Below are 15,102 nucleotides of genomic sequence, written 5' to 3'. Positions count from 1 at the left end.
AAGCTTATAAAATTCTAACAGGACTAGACAGACTAGATGCAGGAAGGATGTTCCCGATGGCGGGGGAGTCCAGAACCAAGGGTCACAGTCCAAGGATAAGGGGTAAGCCATTTAAGACAGAGATGAAGAGGAATTTCTTCACCCAGAGAGCGGTGAACCTGTGGAATTCTCTACCACAGAAGGCAGTAGAGGCCAACTTATTAAATATATTCAAGAAGGAGTTAGATATATTTCTTAAGGCTAAAGGGATCAAGGGATATGGGGAGAAGGCAGGGACAGGGTACTGAATTTGGATGATCAACCATGATCTCATTAAATGGCGGAACAGGCTCGAGGGGCCGAATGGCCTACTCCTGCTCCTATCTTCTATGTTTCTATATTTCTATGTTTCATCGAATAGTGCCATGGCTCTTTTATGCTCACCTGTTAGGGCAGACAGGACTTTGGTTTAATATAGAATCATAGAATGATACAGAAGGAGGCCATTCGGCCTAGCGTGCCTGTGAAAGAGCTATCTAATCAGTTACGTTATTCTGCCCTTATTGCACAGCCCTGAAAATTTTTCCCTTTCAAGTATTGATCCAATTCCCTTTGAAAGTTATTATTTGAATCGGCTTCCACCACCCTTTCAGGCAGTGCATTCCAGATCATAACAACTCGTTGCGTAAAAAACAAAATCTTCTTATCTTGCCTCTGGTTCTTTTGCCATCTTATCCAAAAGATGGCAACTCATTACTGCACTAAAGTGTCAGTCGACATGATGTGCTCAAGTTGCTGGAGTGGGCCTTGTTTGAACCCACAACCCTCTCACTCAAAGGCAAGAGTGCTACCACTGAGCCAAGGCTGACATTAAAAGAAAGCAGAAGACAAATCCTGAAGTTCTGTTTAAACATGCTGTCCTACCTTCTGCAAAATTACTTTTTCTAACTTCTCCAAAAATTCAATAGAGATTATTTTGTAGCAATTCTTTTTCATCTAGTGTTGACTTACCAAGAGGCCATCCACTCTCTCTTGTGAAGAAGATATTGCATGACCTACAACATCATCAAACAAACTCTCTATTCCTGCTGCACATCTTTGATTTACTCTGCAGGAATAATATCACCCAGAGTTTATCTAATTGTAGCCAGAGAATCACCTGCAATGGCTTCTCTTCCCGCTCCCGCATCGTTAACGCTGGTGTCCCGCAAGGATCTATCCTTGGCCCCCTCCTATTTCTCATCTACATGCTACCCCTTGGCGACATCATCCAAAAACACAGCATCAGTTTCCACATGTACGCTGATGACACCCAGCTCTACATCAGCACCACTTCTCTCGACCTCTCCACGGTCTCTAAATTGTCAGACTGCTTGATCGACATCCAGTTCTGGATGAGCAGAAATTTTCTCCAATTAAATATTAGGAAGACCAAAGCCATTGTTTTCAGTCCCTGCCACAAACTCCATTCCCTAGCCCCTGACTTCATCCCTCTCTCTAACATCTGTCTGAGGCTGAACCACACTGTTCGCAACCTTGGTGTCATACTTGACCTTAAAATGAGCTTCCAACCACATATCCGCGGCATATCTAAGACCGCCTATTTCCATCTCCGTAACATCGCCTGTTTCTGCCCTCGCCTCAGCTCATCCGCTGCTGAAACCCTGATCCATGCATTTATTACCTCTAGACTTGACTATTCCAACGCACTCCTGGCTGGCCTCCCAGATTCTACCCTACGTAAACTTGATGTCATCCAAAACTCGGCTGCCCATGTCCTAACTTGCACCAAGTCCCATTCACCCATCACCCCTGTGCTCGCTGACCGACATTGGCTCTCGGTTAAGCAATGCCTCAATTTCAAAATTCTCACCCTAGTTTCCAAATCCCTCCATGGCCTCGTCCTTCCCTATCTCTGTAACCTCCTCCAGCCCCACAACCCCACTGAGATATCCGCACTCTTCTAATTCTGCCCTCTTGAGCATCCCTAATTATAATCGCTCAACCATTGGTGGCCGTGCTTTCTGTTGCCTAGGCCCTAAGCTCTGGAATTACCTGCCTAAACCCCTCTGCCTCTCTACCTCTCTTTCCTCCTTTAAGACGCTCCTTAAAACCTACTTCTTTGACCAAGCTTTTGGTCACCTGCCCTCATTTCTCTTTATGTGGCTTGGTGTCAAATTTTTTGTCTTAATACTCCTGTGAAGCGCCTTGGGATGTTTTACTACGTTAAAGGCGCTATATAAATACAAGTTGTTGTTGTTGTTGAGTTTCACTGACAAACTTCATAGATCATCCATCTGCAAACTTTATCATTCAATCTTTACCCATTAGCCAACAAACCATGCCAAAGTACAGTAATTAAATTATATTTAACATTTCTATCACTACAGCCATCTGGTGTTACCCTTGACATTCAAACTGAAAAATAACTTGTTCAAAGTTATCTAATCTATCAATTACTTATATTATAAAAGGTATAATTCAATGAGTAATTGAGCCATCCAGACCAGAGCCCTGATTTTGGTAGTCTAGCAAAAATTGAATTGTGCTGGCCATTGCTGCCATCTCAGGGAAGGCCATGCTGAATTTTGTGAGGAGAATCCTTCCTGCTAATTTGAATTGGTTATTGGCACATGAAAAAATTGACCAGAGAGCGTAGCCTGTAGGACATTGGTTGGGGCCATAAAATCCTGCGAAGCAGCAGTTCTTAAAGGGCTGCAGCTCACTATTAAGGGATAAGTTGTAGTGGTGGCAGAAAATTGACATTGTTCATAGCGGCACAGCAAAGACATGTGGGCAACATTTATCCCTATGAACCTGAATATTGGAGGTCCTGTTGCAGAAGGTGCATCAAAGAAGGGTAACCCTTTTTGGGGCTTTAGACTCAAACTCCAGTAGAAGCACGGGTTCAAGCTGCATGGTGGGAAATCACCTACCAAATCAATGCAGTTATCCAGTCCCTCGTAACTGGCTTCAATGAAGAAGAGATTTGCTGATACCGTGAGAAAGGCAGAAGCAGATGAGCTCTTCACTCTTGTGCAAATTTCTAATCGGACACGCCAAGCACGGCACAAATCTAAATTGGGAATTCCTACACCTTCTGGGAGTTAACATCTAAAGCATTGTACACAACAACTGCCATTGGAGAAAGGATGATTGGTGCTAAAACTGGCCACAGAGTTCCTGGGTTAGAGTGGAGAAAAATACAGCTGGGTTTCTACTACAGCATCAAGAGATATGACAGGTCAGGATAGTACTGAAATTAACTGTGGTGACCCCGCTGACACTTATGGTCTGGCTTCACTCATGATAAAATGTGTGAGAAGTGGTAAAGGGGGAAGATTTTAAAAGAGGAAACTAAAAGCTGTGATCAACAGTCTTAGAGTTAGTGTTGGATTATAATATTATAATGAGGTTGGGAAAGAAGATTGCTTTTTAAAAATCTTGAACACCAATTATCTTCTGAGGGAATGAGACTCCACACTTGTAAAATAATTTTTTCAGTGCCAGAGAGGTTGTTTGGCATTAATTATCATTTATCACGCCATTACAAACTCACTTACTCCTGACTGCACCAGCTCTAACTTTTCTGCCCACCTTAGTGGGGAACTAGTGAGCAAGTACCCCAAGTTCACACCATTGCATGGATTTCAGTGCTGAGCCTATCGATGAGGACTGCAACTGCGCACCCTGTGGAGGAGTGGGGTATTTCTGATAGCAACTTCCAGATTTCTGCGTTTAACTGCGTATGTACGGACGCTGGAAGTTGCTGTCCGATTTACCGTGTTAGCAATGAGGGCTGTTAGCCTCACTGTTATTCGTATCGCCAAATCCGGCCCTATATAACATGTTACGTTTATTTTTTTACCATTTTTCTCTAGATATTTTTGGCTATGCTGTTTCAGACTATCACTGTTGTATCAGTGTGTTAATGGAGACACGGAATGCAGGAGTTGGTTTAACAGGTGTTTACTGAACAAAGTCTGGAGGTGAACTAAAAGATACAAGACACTATACAGGCTTATATAGCCCGAGTGGCCACTACCGGCATTACAGTACACAGGGGCTCTTAAAGGCACATACACCACAATTCCTCCCCTTTTAGACAACTAGTACATAACATTTTAAGTAATCATTAATTAACATGTTTACAAGAACAATAATCTACACATTTGCTGCAGTTAATCAATTATAAGTCAGTCTCTCTGGAGGCTTCCTGACTCGGTCCGGATAACGCCTCAGTGGTGTAGTAGTTTTCGGTGGCGTAGTAGGTTCTTTTGGCAAGGTCGATTTGGCTTGAATGCCAGTGTCGGGTTCATCTGGTTCCAGTATCACCGGATCGGAGGTAGATACTATGGGTATCTCTGCTTCATCATTAGGCGTATAGAGTTGTGGTGTAGGTTGTCCCTTTTCGGATGACTTTATGATCTGGTCAGCATGGCGTCTTATTATGCTTTCTCCAATGTCCACGGTATACATCAGCGGTCCTAGTCGTGTGCAAATAGTTCCAGGCTGCCATTTCTCGGTACGGTAGTCCCGGGCCAAAACTTGTTGACCTATCTGGAAGGTTCTAGTTGGCCTTTCATTCATGCCTTGAAATTGCCGGTTCTCTACGTCCCTTCTGATGTTTGGTTTGATCAAATCTAGCCGGCATCTTAGTCTTCTATTGAAAAACATCATGGCGGGAGTTTGGTTTGTAACCACGTGTTGCATTCCTGTATGCAAACAAGAAGTTATCTACCTTATGCTGTAGATTTATGTCTTCATTACCCATGGCCTTTATGGCCTTCTTGAAGGTCTGGACAAACCTTTCAGCCAATCCATTGGTGGCGGGATGGTATGGGGCGGACATGTAGTGCTTAACCCCATTGTTTTTTAAGAACTTCCTGAATTCTTTGGACACAAATTGCGGTCCATTATCAGAACAGATCGGTTCAGGCAGCCCATTCCTGGCAAATATGGTCCTTAATACTGTGATGGTTTTCTCCGTGGTGGTGGAGGATATCTTTATTACCTCCGGCCACTTGGAGTGTGCATCAACCGCGATTAAGACCAGCAAAGTCAATGTGTACTCTTTTCCATGGAGATGAGGGCCACTCCCGTGGATGTAGAGGGGCTTGTGGTGGGGCGTTTTGGACCTTCTGGCATCCTAGACAGCCCTTGGTCATTTCTTCGATGTCTCCAGCGATACCTGGCCACCACACAAACGCTCTGGCTAGGTTCTTCATTTTCACTCCACCCAGATGCCCCTCGTGAAGCTCCTTTAGCACTTTATCTTGGAGTTTGGGTGGCATCACCACTCTGGATCCACACATCAAGGTTCCTCGGCACACTGACAGCTGTTCTCTTCTTTGTGAGAATGCTGGCAACAGTGGTTCGCCATGTGCTGGCCATCCCTTCACCGTTAAATCGTAGACTCGAGAGAGAGTCGGGTCATTTCTCGTTTCCTTTTCAATGGTAGAATTTGTTACTGGTAGACATACCACTATGGTTGAGTGGAACATCTCCACTGGGTCCACTGTAGGTGCCTCTTCTACCGTTGGCAACGGTAGACGCGATAAACCGTCAGCATTTCCATGCTGTTTTGATCCTTTGTATTCTATGTCATATTGGTGTGCCCCTAGGAAAAGGGACCACCTCTGTAGCCTTTGCGCGGTCATAATGGGAACGCCCTTTTTAGGGTTGAATATGGAGACGAGGGGTTGATGGTCAGTCAACAAGGTAAATTTTTGTCCGTGTAGGTAATGGTTGAATTTCTTCACTCCCCATACCAGGCTGAGTGCTTCCCTGTCGATCTGGGCATAGTTACGCTCAGCTGAGTTCAATGAGCGTGACGCAAAAGCTATCGGCCGCTCCGAGCCATCAGGGAATCTATGCGATAATACCGCTCCTACGCCGTAAGGGGATGCATCGCACGCCAGTCTGATTGGCAGTGATGGGTTGTAATGAGCCAAAACTTCCTTGGACGTGATCAAGCCTTTGCATTTATGGAAGGCACGTTTACAGTCTTCGCTCCATTTCCAATTTACTCCCGTTTGTAGCAGTTCGTTAAGAGGGTGCAGAACAGTTGACAAGTTTGGTAAAAATTTATGATAGTAATTTATCAATCCCAGGAACGACCTTAATTGTGAGACATTTTCAGGTGCTGGGGCTTTTATGACCGCTTCAATTTTTTCAGGTGACTTATGCAACCCTTCTTCGTTAATTATGTGGCCACAATATGATTTGTTTCTGGAAAAATTCGCACTTGGGGCGATTTGCTCGTAGGCCCCGTTCTCTCAGCCTAGTGAGCACCTGCTCCAAATTGGCAAGGTGCTCGTTGTCGTTTTCTCCTGTTACAAGGATGTCATCTAGGTAGCATGGAGTCCCCGGAATCCCTTGCAGGACTTGCTCCATAGCTCTTTGCCAGATAGCTGGAGCTGATGCTACTCCGAAAACCAGTCGATTGTACTGGTACAGGCCTTTGTGTGTGTTTATCGTGAGATACTTTTTAGAGGCCTCCTCAACCTCCATCTGTAGATATGCCTGTGCCAAGTCAATTTTGATGAAATGTTTCCCTCCGGATAGTGAGGCGAAAATATCTTCTATCCTCGGAAGAGGATACTGTACCGTGTGAAGGACCGGGTTGACAGTCACCTTGAAGTCCCCACAGATGCTAATTTTTCTCTGTTCTTCAGATTTATCGTTTGTAATGAAATCTGTTTGTCTTGATCCTGTATTCGTTTTGCACTCATGTATATTACCCTCCCCCACTGTGTATAGTTTCACTTCCTCTTTCCCGACTAACCTGGGAGGTTCCAGGTCTTGGCTCTTGGCTCCGCCCCTGACTTCTCTTACATAAAGATCCCAGGATCTGTATGACTCATTCCTGTGAACCAGTCAGCGTGTTGAGATGTTAGCTCTGATCTTAGTGATTAAAAGCCAACTTGTTTAAGTCTATAACTTCTAGTTTTGTGGTTATTGAAGGCCCATCAATTTTAATCACTAAAGAATACTAGGATGGATCGACTCCTAAAACCAGAGCGTCTGGACTCGGATCCACATTCTGCTGAAGCATCAAATCAATTTGGACACTGGCTCAAATGCTTCGAACTCTTCGCGGGGGCCTCATCCGCTAGCGAGGTAGATAAACTGAGTCTACTGACTACTCGCGTAAGTCATCGGATTTATTTGTTCATCCGGGACGCCACCTCTTACACGGAGGCCACCACTATCCTGAAGGCCCAATACTAGAGGCCGGTAAACGAAGTGTATGCCAGACATCTGCTGGCTACACGCAGGCAGCGACCAGAGGAATCAATGGACGATTTCTTACAGGGCCTAAAGGACCTGGTCCGGGACTGTAACTGCAAGGCCGTGACGGCCAACGCGTACTCTGATGAATTGGTCCGCGATTCCTTCATCACGGGCCTCAAATCGAATTATATCCGGCAGAGACTGCTGGAGAAGGAGGTCCTGGACTTAAAAAAGGCAGTGGCCACTGCGCGATCGCTGGACGTGGCCCAGAAAAACTCTGACTCTTATTCTTCCGGCCATGCGGCCCTCACCGCCTCGTGCGCGCCGAGGGGGCCGCCATCTTGGAATCAGCCATCTTCCCCATCCAGGTCTTGCACCAGTTCTCCGCCGCCGGAGTCCCCACACAGAAGTTCACCCAGGAGTCCTACTACAGCGGCAATGTCTCGAGGCCCGAAATGCTACTTCTGCGGCCAGGCCAAGCACCCCAGACAACGATGCCCAGCGAAGGACGCTACATGCTTCAAATGTAAGAAAAAGGGGCATTTTAGCAAAGTCTGCAGGGGGAATCCGATTTCCAATTCCGTCACCACCTTGTGCGTGCCGTGCGGGCCGCTACCTGGGGATCCGCAATCTTTTCCCGACTCAACGGCTGCCCAGGGCCCAACAGTAGCTTCGATCACGGTGGATCAATCCAGGCCACACCCGTTGACAAAATCCATGATGGACATACAGGTAAATGGGAATTTAACGAAATGTTTAATTGACTGTGGGAGTACCGAGAGTTTTATCCACCCTAGCCTGGTACGGCGGCACTCATTAACGGTAACCCCTACACGGTGCAGAATTGCTATGGCTGCTAAGCCCCACACTTCGGACATTTTGGGCTACTGTGTGGTAACACTGACTGTAAAAGGCACGGACTACAAGGATTTAAAACTCCTCATGATGCCAGAACTCTGTTAATGTAATCTTGGGCCTGGACTTCCAGTGCCACCACGAAAGTGTCACGCTAGCATATGGCGGGTCCCAGCCGCCACTCACAGTCTGTGGCCTATCAACCTTAAAAATCAGCCCGCCCTCTTTATTCGCTAATCTCGCTCCGAACTGTAGGCCCATAGTGACCAAAAGTAGGCGGTACAGTCTGGAAGACAGACACTTTATCAAGGCGGAAGTGGACAGACTCCTGCGGGAAGGCATTATTGAATGCAGTACCAGCCCATGGCATGCCCAAGTAGTCATAGTTAAAAATAGCGAAAAGAAACAGATGGTAATTGACTACAGCCAGACTGTTAATATTTATACCCAGCTGGATGCCTACCCTTTACCCCGCATATCAGAAATGGTCAACCAGATTGCACAATACCGAGTTTTCTCGACTATCGACCTCAAATCCGCATATCACCAGCTCCCCATTAGAACGGAGGACCGCCCATACACCGCCTTCGAGGCGAACGGGCACCTCTACCATTTTCTCAGAGTGCCCTTCGGAGTAACAAATGGGGTCTCGGTCTTCCAACGTGAGATGGACCGCATGGTTGACGAGAATAAACTACAAGCTACCTACCCCTATCTGGACAATATCACTATCTGCGGGCACAACCAGCAAGACCACGATCTAAATCTTGTGAGATTTTTAAAAACTGCCCTAAAGCTGAATCTAACCTACAACGAAGACAAATGTGTCTTCAACACAACCCGTCTCTGTATCCTCGGCTGTGTGGTGGAAGATGGGGTAATTGGACCGGACCCTGACCGATTACGCCCCCTAAAGGAACTGCCCCTGCCACACAATCCCAAAGCTTTAAAAAGGTGCCTGGGATTTTTTTCGTATTATGCCCAATGGGTGCCCAATTACTCTGATAAGGCCCGACCCCTCATTAAATCGACGTCCTTCCCACTATCAGCTGAAGCTCGGGAGGCTTTCACCAGTATTAAACAGGACATTGAAAGGGCTGCAGTGTGTGCAGTGGATGAATGCATTCCCTTTCAAGTCGAAAGTGATGCGTCAGACTTTGCCTTAGCTGCGACCCTCAATTAGGCTGGGAGACCTGTGGCCTTCTTCTCCTGAACCCTTCAGGGACCTGAAATCAGGCACTCTTCTGTCGAGAAGGAGGCACAGGCTATAGTGGAGGCAGTGCGGCACTGGAGACACTACTTAGCCGGCAAACGTTTCACCCTGCTCACCGACCAGCGGTCGGTGGCTTTCGTGTTTAATAACAAACAAAGGGGGAAAATCAAGAATGACAAAATACTCAGGTGGAGGATCGAACTATCCACATTCGACTATGATATTATGTACAGGCCGGGAGCCCTTAATGAACCCCCAGACGCCCTATCGCGGGGAATGTGTGCCAGCATTCATACGGACAAATTACAGGGTCTCCACAACAACCTCTGTCACCCAGGGGTCACCCGACTATACCATTTTATAAAGTCCCGCAATCTGCCCCACTCCATCGAGGAGGTCAGGGCAATGACCAGAGCCTGCCGCATCTGTGCGGAATGCAAGCCTCGTTTCTACAGGCCTGACCATGCACACCTTATCAAAGCCACACGGCCATTCGAGCGCCTAAGTCTGGACTTCAAGGGACCCCTTCCCTCTGCCGACCGTAACGTATACTTCCTCAATATCATTGATGAATATTCCCGCTTCCCCTTCGCCATTCCCTGCCCAGACATGACCAGTGCCACGGTCATCAAGTGTCTCTGTAATCTATTCTGCATGTTTGGCATGCTGAACTACATACACAGAGATAGGGGGACGTCATTCATGAGTGACGAGCTGCGCCAGTTCTTGCTCTCGAAGGGGATAGCCACTAGCAGAACCACTAGCTACAACCCCCGGGGTAATGGGCAAGTGGAAAGGGAGAATGCTACTGTTTGGAAGGCTGTCACGTTAGCCTTAAAGTCAAAAGGCCTTCCGACCTTCCGCTGGCAGGAAGTCCTCCCAGATGTGCTCCACTCCATAAGGTCTCTGTTATGTACTGCCACTAACGCTACCCCTCACGAAAAGATGTTCGTTTTCCCCCGGAAATCCACCTCGGGCATATCTCTACCCGCGTGGCTGACATCTCCGGGGACAGTACTATTGCGGAAGCACGTGAGAGGCCATAAAACGGACCCCCTTGTGGAAAAGGTACAGCTCCTCCATGCAAACCCTCAGTACGCCTATATCGAATACTCTGACGGGCGAGAGGACACTGTTTCCATAAAAGACCTCGCTCCCTCGGGGAGCGGAGAGAACGATGGGAGACTACCCGATGAAGACGTACACTACAAAGAGACAGGATGCCCAGAGGTATCAATACCCAACTTTAACCTGGAGGACACTACAGGTAATCTGGAAGACACTGCGGAGGCCCGGACAGCGGAGGAACCAGAATCCACTCCCCTAGAGGCACCCCAACCGGCTTTGCGCCAATCACGGAGAACTGCAAAACCTCCTGACAGACTCACTTATACCAACTTTTAAGAAACATCACCCCGATGGACTAAACCTATAGAAGGGGTGAATGTAATGAAATCTGTTTGTCTTGATCCTGTATTCGTTTTGCACTCATGTATATTACCCTCCCCCACTGTGTATAGTTTCACTTCCTCTTTCCCGACTAACCTGGGAGGTTCCAGGTCTTGGCTCTTGGCTCCGCCCCGACTTCTCTTACATAAAGATCCCAGGATCTGTATGACTCATTCCTGTGAACCAGTCGGCGTGTTGAGATGTTAGCTCTGATCTTAGTGATTAAAAGCCAACTTGTTTAAGTCTATAACTTCTAGTTTTGTGGTTATTGAAGGCCCATCATCGTTATTCAACGTTTTCTTCATGACCGGGACGATGGGTGTTGCCCACTCGCTCCAATCTATCTTGGATAACACGCCTGCCTTTTCCAAATTCTCCAGCTCTGCCTCGACTGCTGGACGAATTGCGTATGGCACCGGCCTTGCCTTAAAAAACTTGGGAATTGCTGCATCTTCCACTTTTATTGAGGCGGTGACGCCTTTCAAGGTTCCTAGTTCCTGTTGAAACACTTCTTTGGCGTTGGCCAAGATGTCTTTTAATCGTTCAGGTATGACGTCATCATCATTTTTTTTCTTGCTGGTCACCGTCAGTGCCTGAATGGAGTGCCAGTCTAAACGTATCTTCCTGATCCATTCACGTCCCAACAGTGGTGGACCACCATCTTGCAGAACGTATAAATACAACTTCTGTATTTCCTTGCCGTTGTATACAACAGGCACCCTTATTTTCCCTCTGGGGTATACTTTCTGCCCCGTATATGTCTTCAAGATAATGGATGTGTCTTTCAAAGGTATATGCGGAAATAGCCGCTCGTAATCCCGTCGACTTATGACGGTCAGAGCTGATCCTGTATCTAGCTCCATTTTAACTGGGGACCCCGCTATCGTGAGGGTAACCCAAATGGTCTGGTAATCTTCTTTGGCAATTACATTATGTAATTTGAGACAGCTTAGTCTCTTGTTCCCGGAGTCGCTATCGCTCTTCTGGTCTTCGGAGCTACTGTCCGTCATCATTTGTACCTTTCTGTACTTTTCCTTATTGAATTTTTTTCTGTCAGTGGATTTTTTGTTTCCAGATCGGCATACACGTGCAATGTGTCCCATCTTCCCGCATTGCCTGCATGCTTTGTCCTTGAACCAGCAGTCCCTCTGGTCATGGGTGGATCTGCCACAGCGATAACATCTCTCGAAACCCTGTGTCATTTCATGGGTGCCGAAGTCCTGTGGCTTTTGCTGTATCTCTGCAGCTCCTCTTGCTGCTGCTTCGTATGATACAGCCACACTGAAAGCCTAGTCCAGTGTTAAATCTTTCTCAGAAAGTAGCCTTTTCTGTGTTCCTTCACTTAGGAGACCGCAGACGAATTTGTCTCGAAGAGAATCTGCCAGTCCTGCCCCGAATTGGCAGTGCTTTGACAGCTTTCTTAATTCGGTGAGGTAATCACCGTTACTTTCATTCTTGTGCTGATTCCTCCTGAAGAATTTGAATCGTTCCGCTATCAGCAGTGGTGTTGGGTTTAAGTGCTCCTGTAGGGTATCAACAATCTCTTTAAAATTCTTGTCCATCGGTTTGGCTGGAATGATTAAGTTTCGTAACAGCCCGTATGTCCTTGCGCCCATTAGATTTAGAAGTACCGATGCCTTCTTATCATCCTCTATTTCATTCGCTGTGCAATATACCTCCACTCTTTCCACATATGTGGTCCAATCCTCTACATCACGATCGAAAGCAGTAATATTGCCAGTCTTAGGCATCCTGAAAAAAAATGGCGCCTCCCACGCTTTCCTTTCTTCCCTGCCGAGAAAAAATGGCGCTTTCCCACCGCTGCTGCTGCTGCTGACAACGCTGTTCTCCGCGGTTTTTATTTATACAGATATTTTTAATAGTTGGAGACTCGTTCCTGCCGGACTCTCTGGGACTTTTCCCTCCCTCTGCTTGGTCCAAACGCCAACCTGCTTTGCAGCGCTGGCCGTCTCCCGAGTGCTCCACCCTCCGTCTCTGTTTGCCTCCGCCTTCGCTGCTCGGCCCCGCTGCAGAGCCAGCCGATCGAGCCCCAGCCCGCCGCCCAGGAAGGATTATTGCAGTACCTGCCACCAGCTCGGCTAGCTGGTGAAACCACAGTTTTTTCTTTTTTTTTCTTCAACCTTCGTCTGAGGAATCGATCTCCTTGAGGTGCTGCTGAATTGCAGGTAAGTCCATTTCCAATTCATCGCCACTGTTGTATCCGTGTGTTAATGGAGACACGGAATGCAGGAGTTGGTTTAACAGGTGTTTACTGAACAAAGTCTGGAGGTGAACTAAAAGATACAAGACACCATACAGGCTTATATAGCCCGAGTGGCCACTACCGGCATTACAGTACACAGGGGCTCTTAAAGGCACATACACCACAATTACCACGGATGAGCCCTAACTTTCCACGTCTAGAGGGTGTTTTCACTTGTCCTGATAGCTAGGTAAAATTCCTAGTGTGCCTGGGAAACAAACAGAGATTCCTTTTCCAGATTATTTTTGCTGTCAATTCTACCTTGTGCCTTCACGGGAGTGTTCTTGTCTTCGGGAGCTGGCAGAATATCATTGACACAAGCTTATTTTACGATTTAATTGCCAAACAAATTTATTAAATAATAATAGAACTAGTGAATAGTAGTATATATTTCTACAATATGTGTTAAGCTTAGCTAGCTCCTCCTTGTATTAGAAAGTAATAAACAGTTTGCAGTTTCTATGCTAAGCCTCGCTTTAATTAATTTTCATATGCTGTGGTTCTATATTTTTTCCTTTTTCTCACCAACCATCATTGTTATCCAGCTAATCTAATTCCTTTTGAAGATTCCAGACAAACTCACTAATTACAGGACCTCATGAATTTAAATAACTGTCTGTTCATTTCAATAGGAGATGCCAATCAAATACACGTTTCAACAAATAGCAATAGTGTTGAATGATTTGAATTAAATGGCTTAGCCCCTCCCATAGGCTCCTGTATTTCAGACAAATTGACCAATTATTGCAACATGATGAGTTGGATTATTTTTCTGTGAGTGAAGCAAGTTTTTAACTCCTTATGCACCATGGATAAATTAAAGAAGCCAAATGCCAAGCTGAATATTAATTACTGTGCAATGGCATTTTGGTTATGAAAATTTAACAATATTTCTCAAACATTTTCTAGACTTTCTGCTTTTTAAAAGTAGGAAACACATTCAACCACATCAATGAAAAACTATTTGAATGTCCTGAGTTTCTATATTATTATTATATATATTGCAGTTTGATTTTATTTAAAATGCAACCTCAATTTGTAATGATTTTAAAACCTGCTTCTAGGTTAGCTATATTCCATATTTGGCATCAGAGTTTCAAACATGTGAATCCTGAAAAGTACTTTTGTGATAATGAATTGCCTATTGTGTACTGCATAGGGAGTAGAGACCTGATTATAATCATGGAGTGCTTTATTTTAGGTTACCTCATGCTAGACACCAGTCATTGTTTGGGTTGGGTAGGGAAGACAAATGATTTGCTCCCAGTAAGTAATTACCAGGAAATGTGTTTCTGTGCTGTCGCTCTCTTCTCCTCCTCTCAATGCCTTGCCTCTAATTCATGTCTCAACTTGATGGCCTACCCAAAATCAGGAACTCATCAGAATTAGAACCTTGGGTGTGAATGTCATTTGATTGCTGTGTGTTGCAGTCCACTAGAGCATCAACATGATATGCCAGTTACGTGCTTTAGATTCTCTATTGCTCGCTAAAACACATTGGAGTATTCATTATAACCATGATTTTCAATTCCCATTAAGTGGTACTGTACCACTTGTGAAGTCCTATGCTAATTTTAGGAATGTGGTTTTTACCATACATCAGTGCCCATTCTTTCAGTCAGTCAAATTACTTGTTTCCTTTCATCTATCTGCTAACAGCGCATAAAGAAATGCTTTGAAACATGTCGGCTCTCCCGTAGAACCATGCACTATGTAGCTAGACAAAAGCTCCATTCTGGAAATTAGACCCTGGCATTGCACATTTCACAGTCGGACAATCATCCATTTGTTAATTTTCCATGATTTTACATTGCATTGAAACAAACTGTCTATATTTTAGTAGGATTCTAAAAATAATTAATGTACGGGTACAGTAGCATAGTGGTTATATTTTTATTTTATTAGTTTATGAGATCAGGGCGTCGCTGGCAATGCCAGCATTTATTGCCCATCCCTAATTGCCCTTGTGAAGGTGGTGGTGAGCCGCCTTCTTGAACCACCGCAGTCCGTGTGGTGAAGGTACTCCCACAGTGCTGATAGGTAGGGAGTTCCAGGATTTTGACCCAGTGACAATGAAGGATCGGCGATATACTTCTAAGTCAGGATG

Source organism: Somniosus microcephalus, chromosome 23 (assembly GCF_052327205.1).
Source record: "Somniosus microcephalus isolate GS21.2 chromosome 23, FLI_Smic_1.0, whole genome shotgun sequence".
NCBI lineage: Eukaryota > Metazoa > Chordata > Chondrichthyes > Squaliformes > Somniosidae > Somniosus > Somniosus microcephalus.
The sequence above is the reverse complement of the archived record's forward strand: the minus strand, read 5'-3'. Positions refer to the sequence as shown.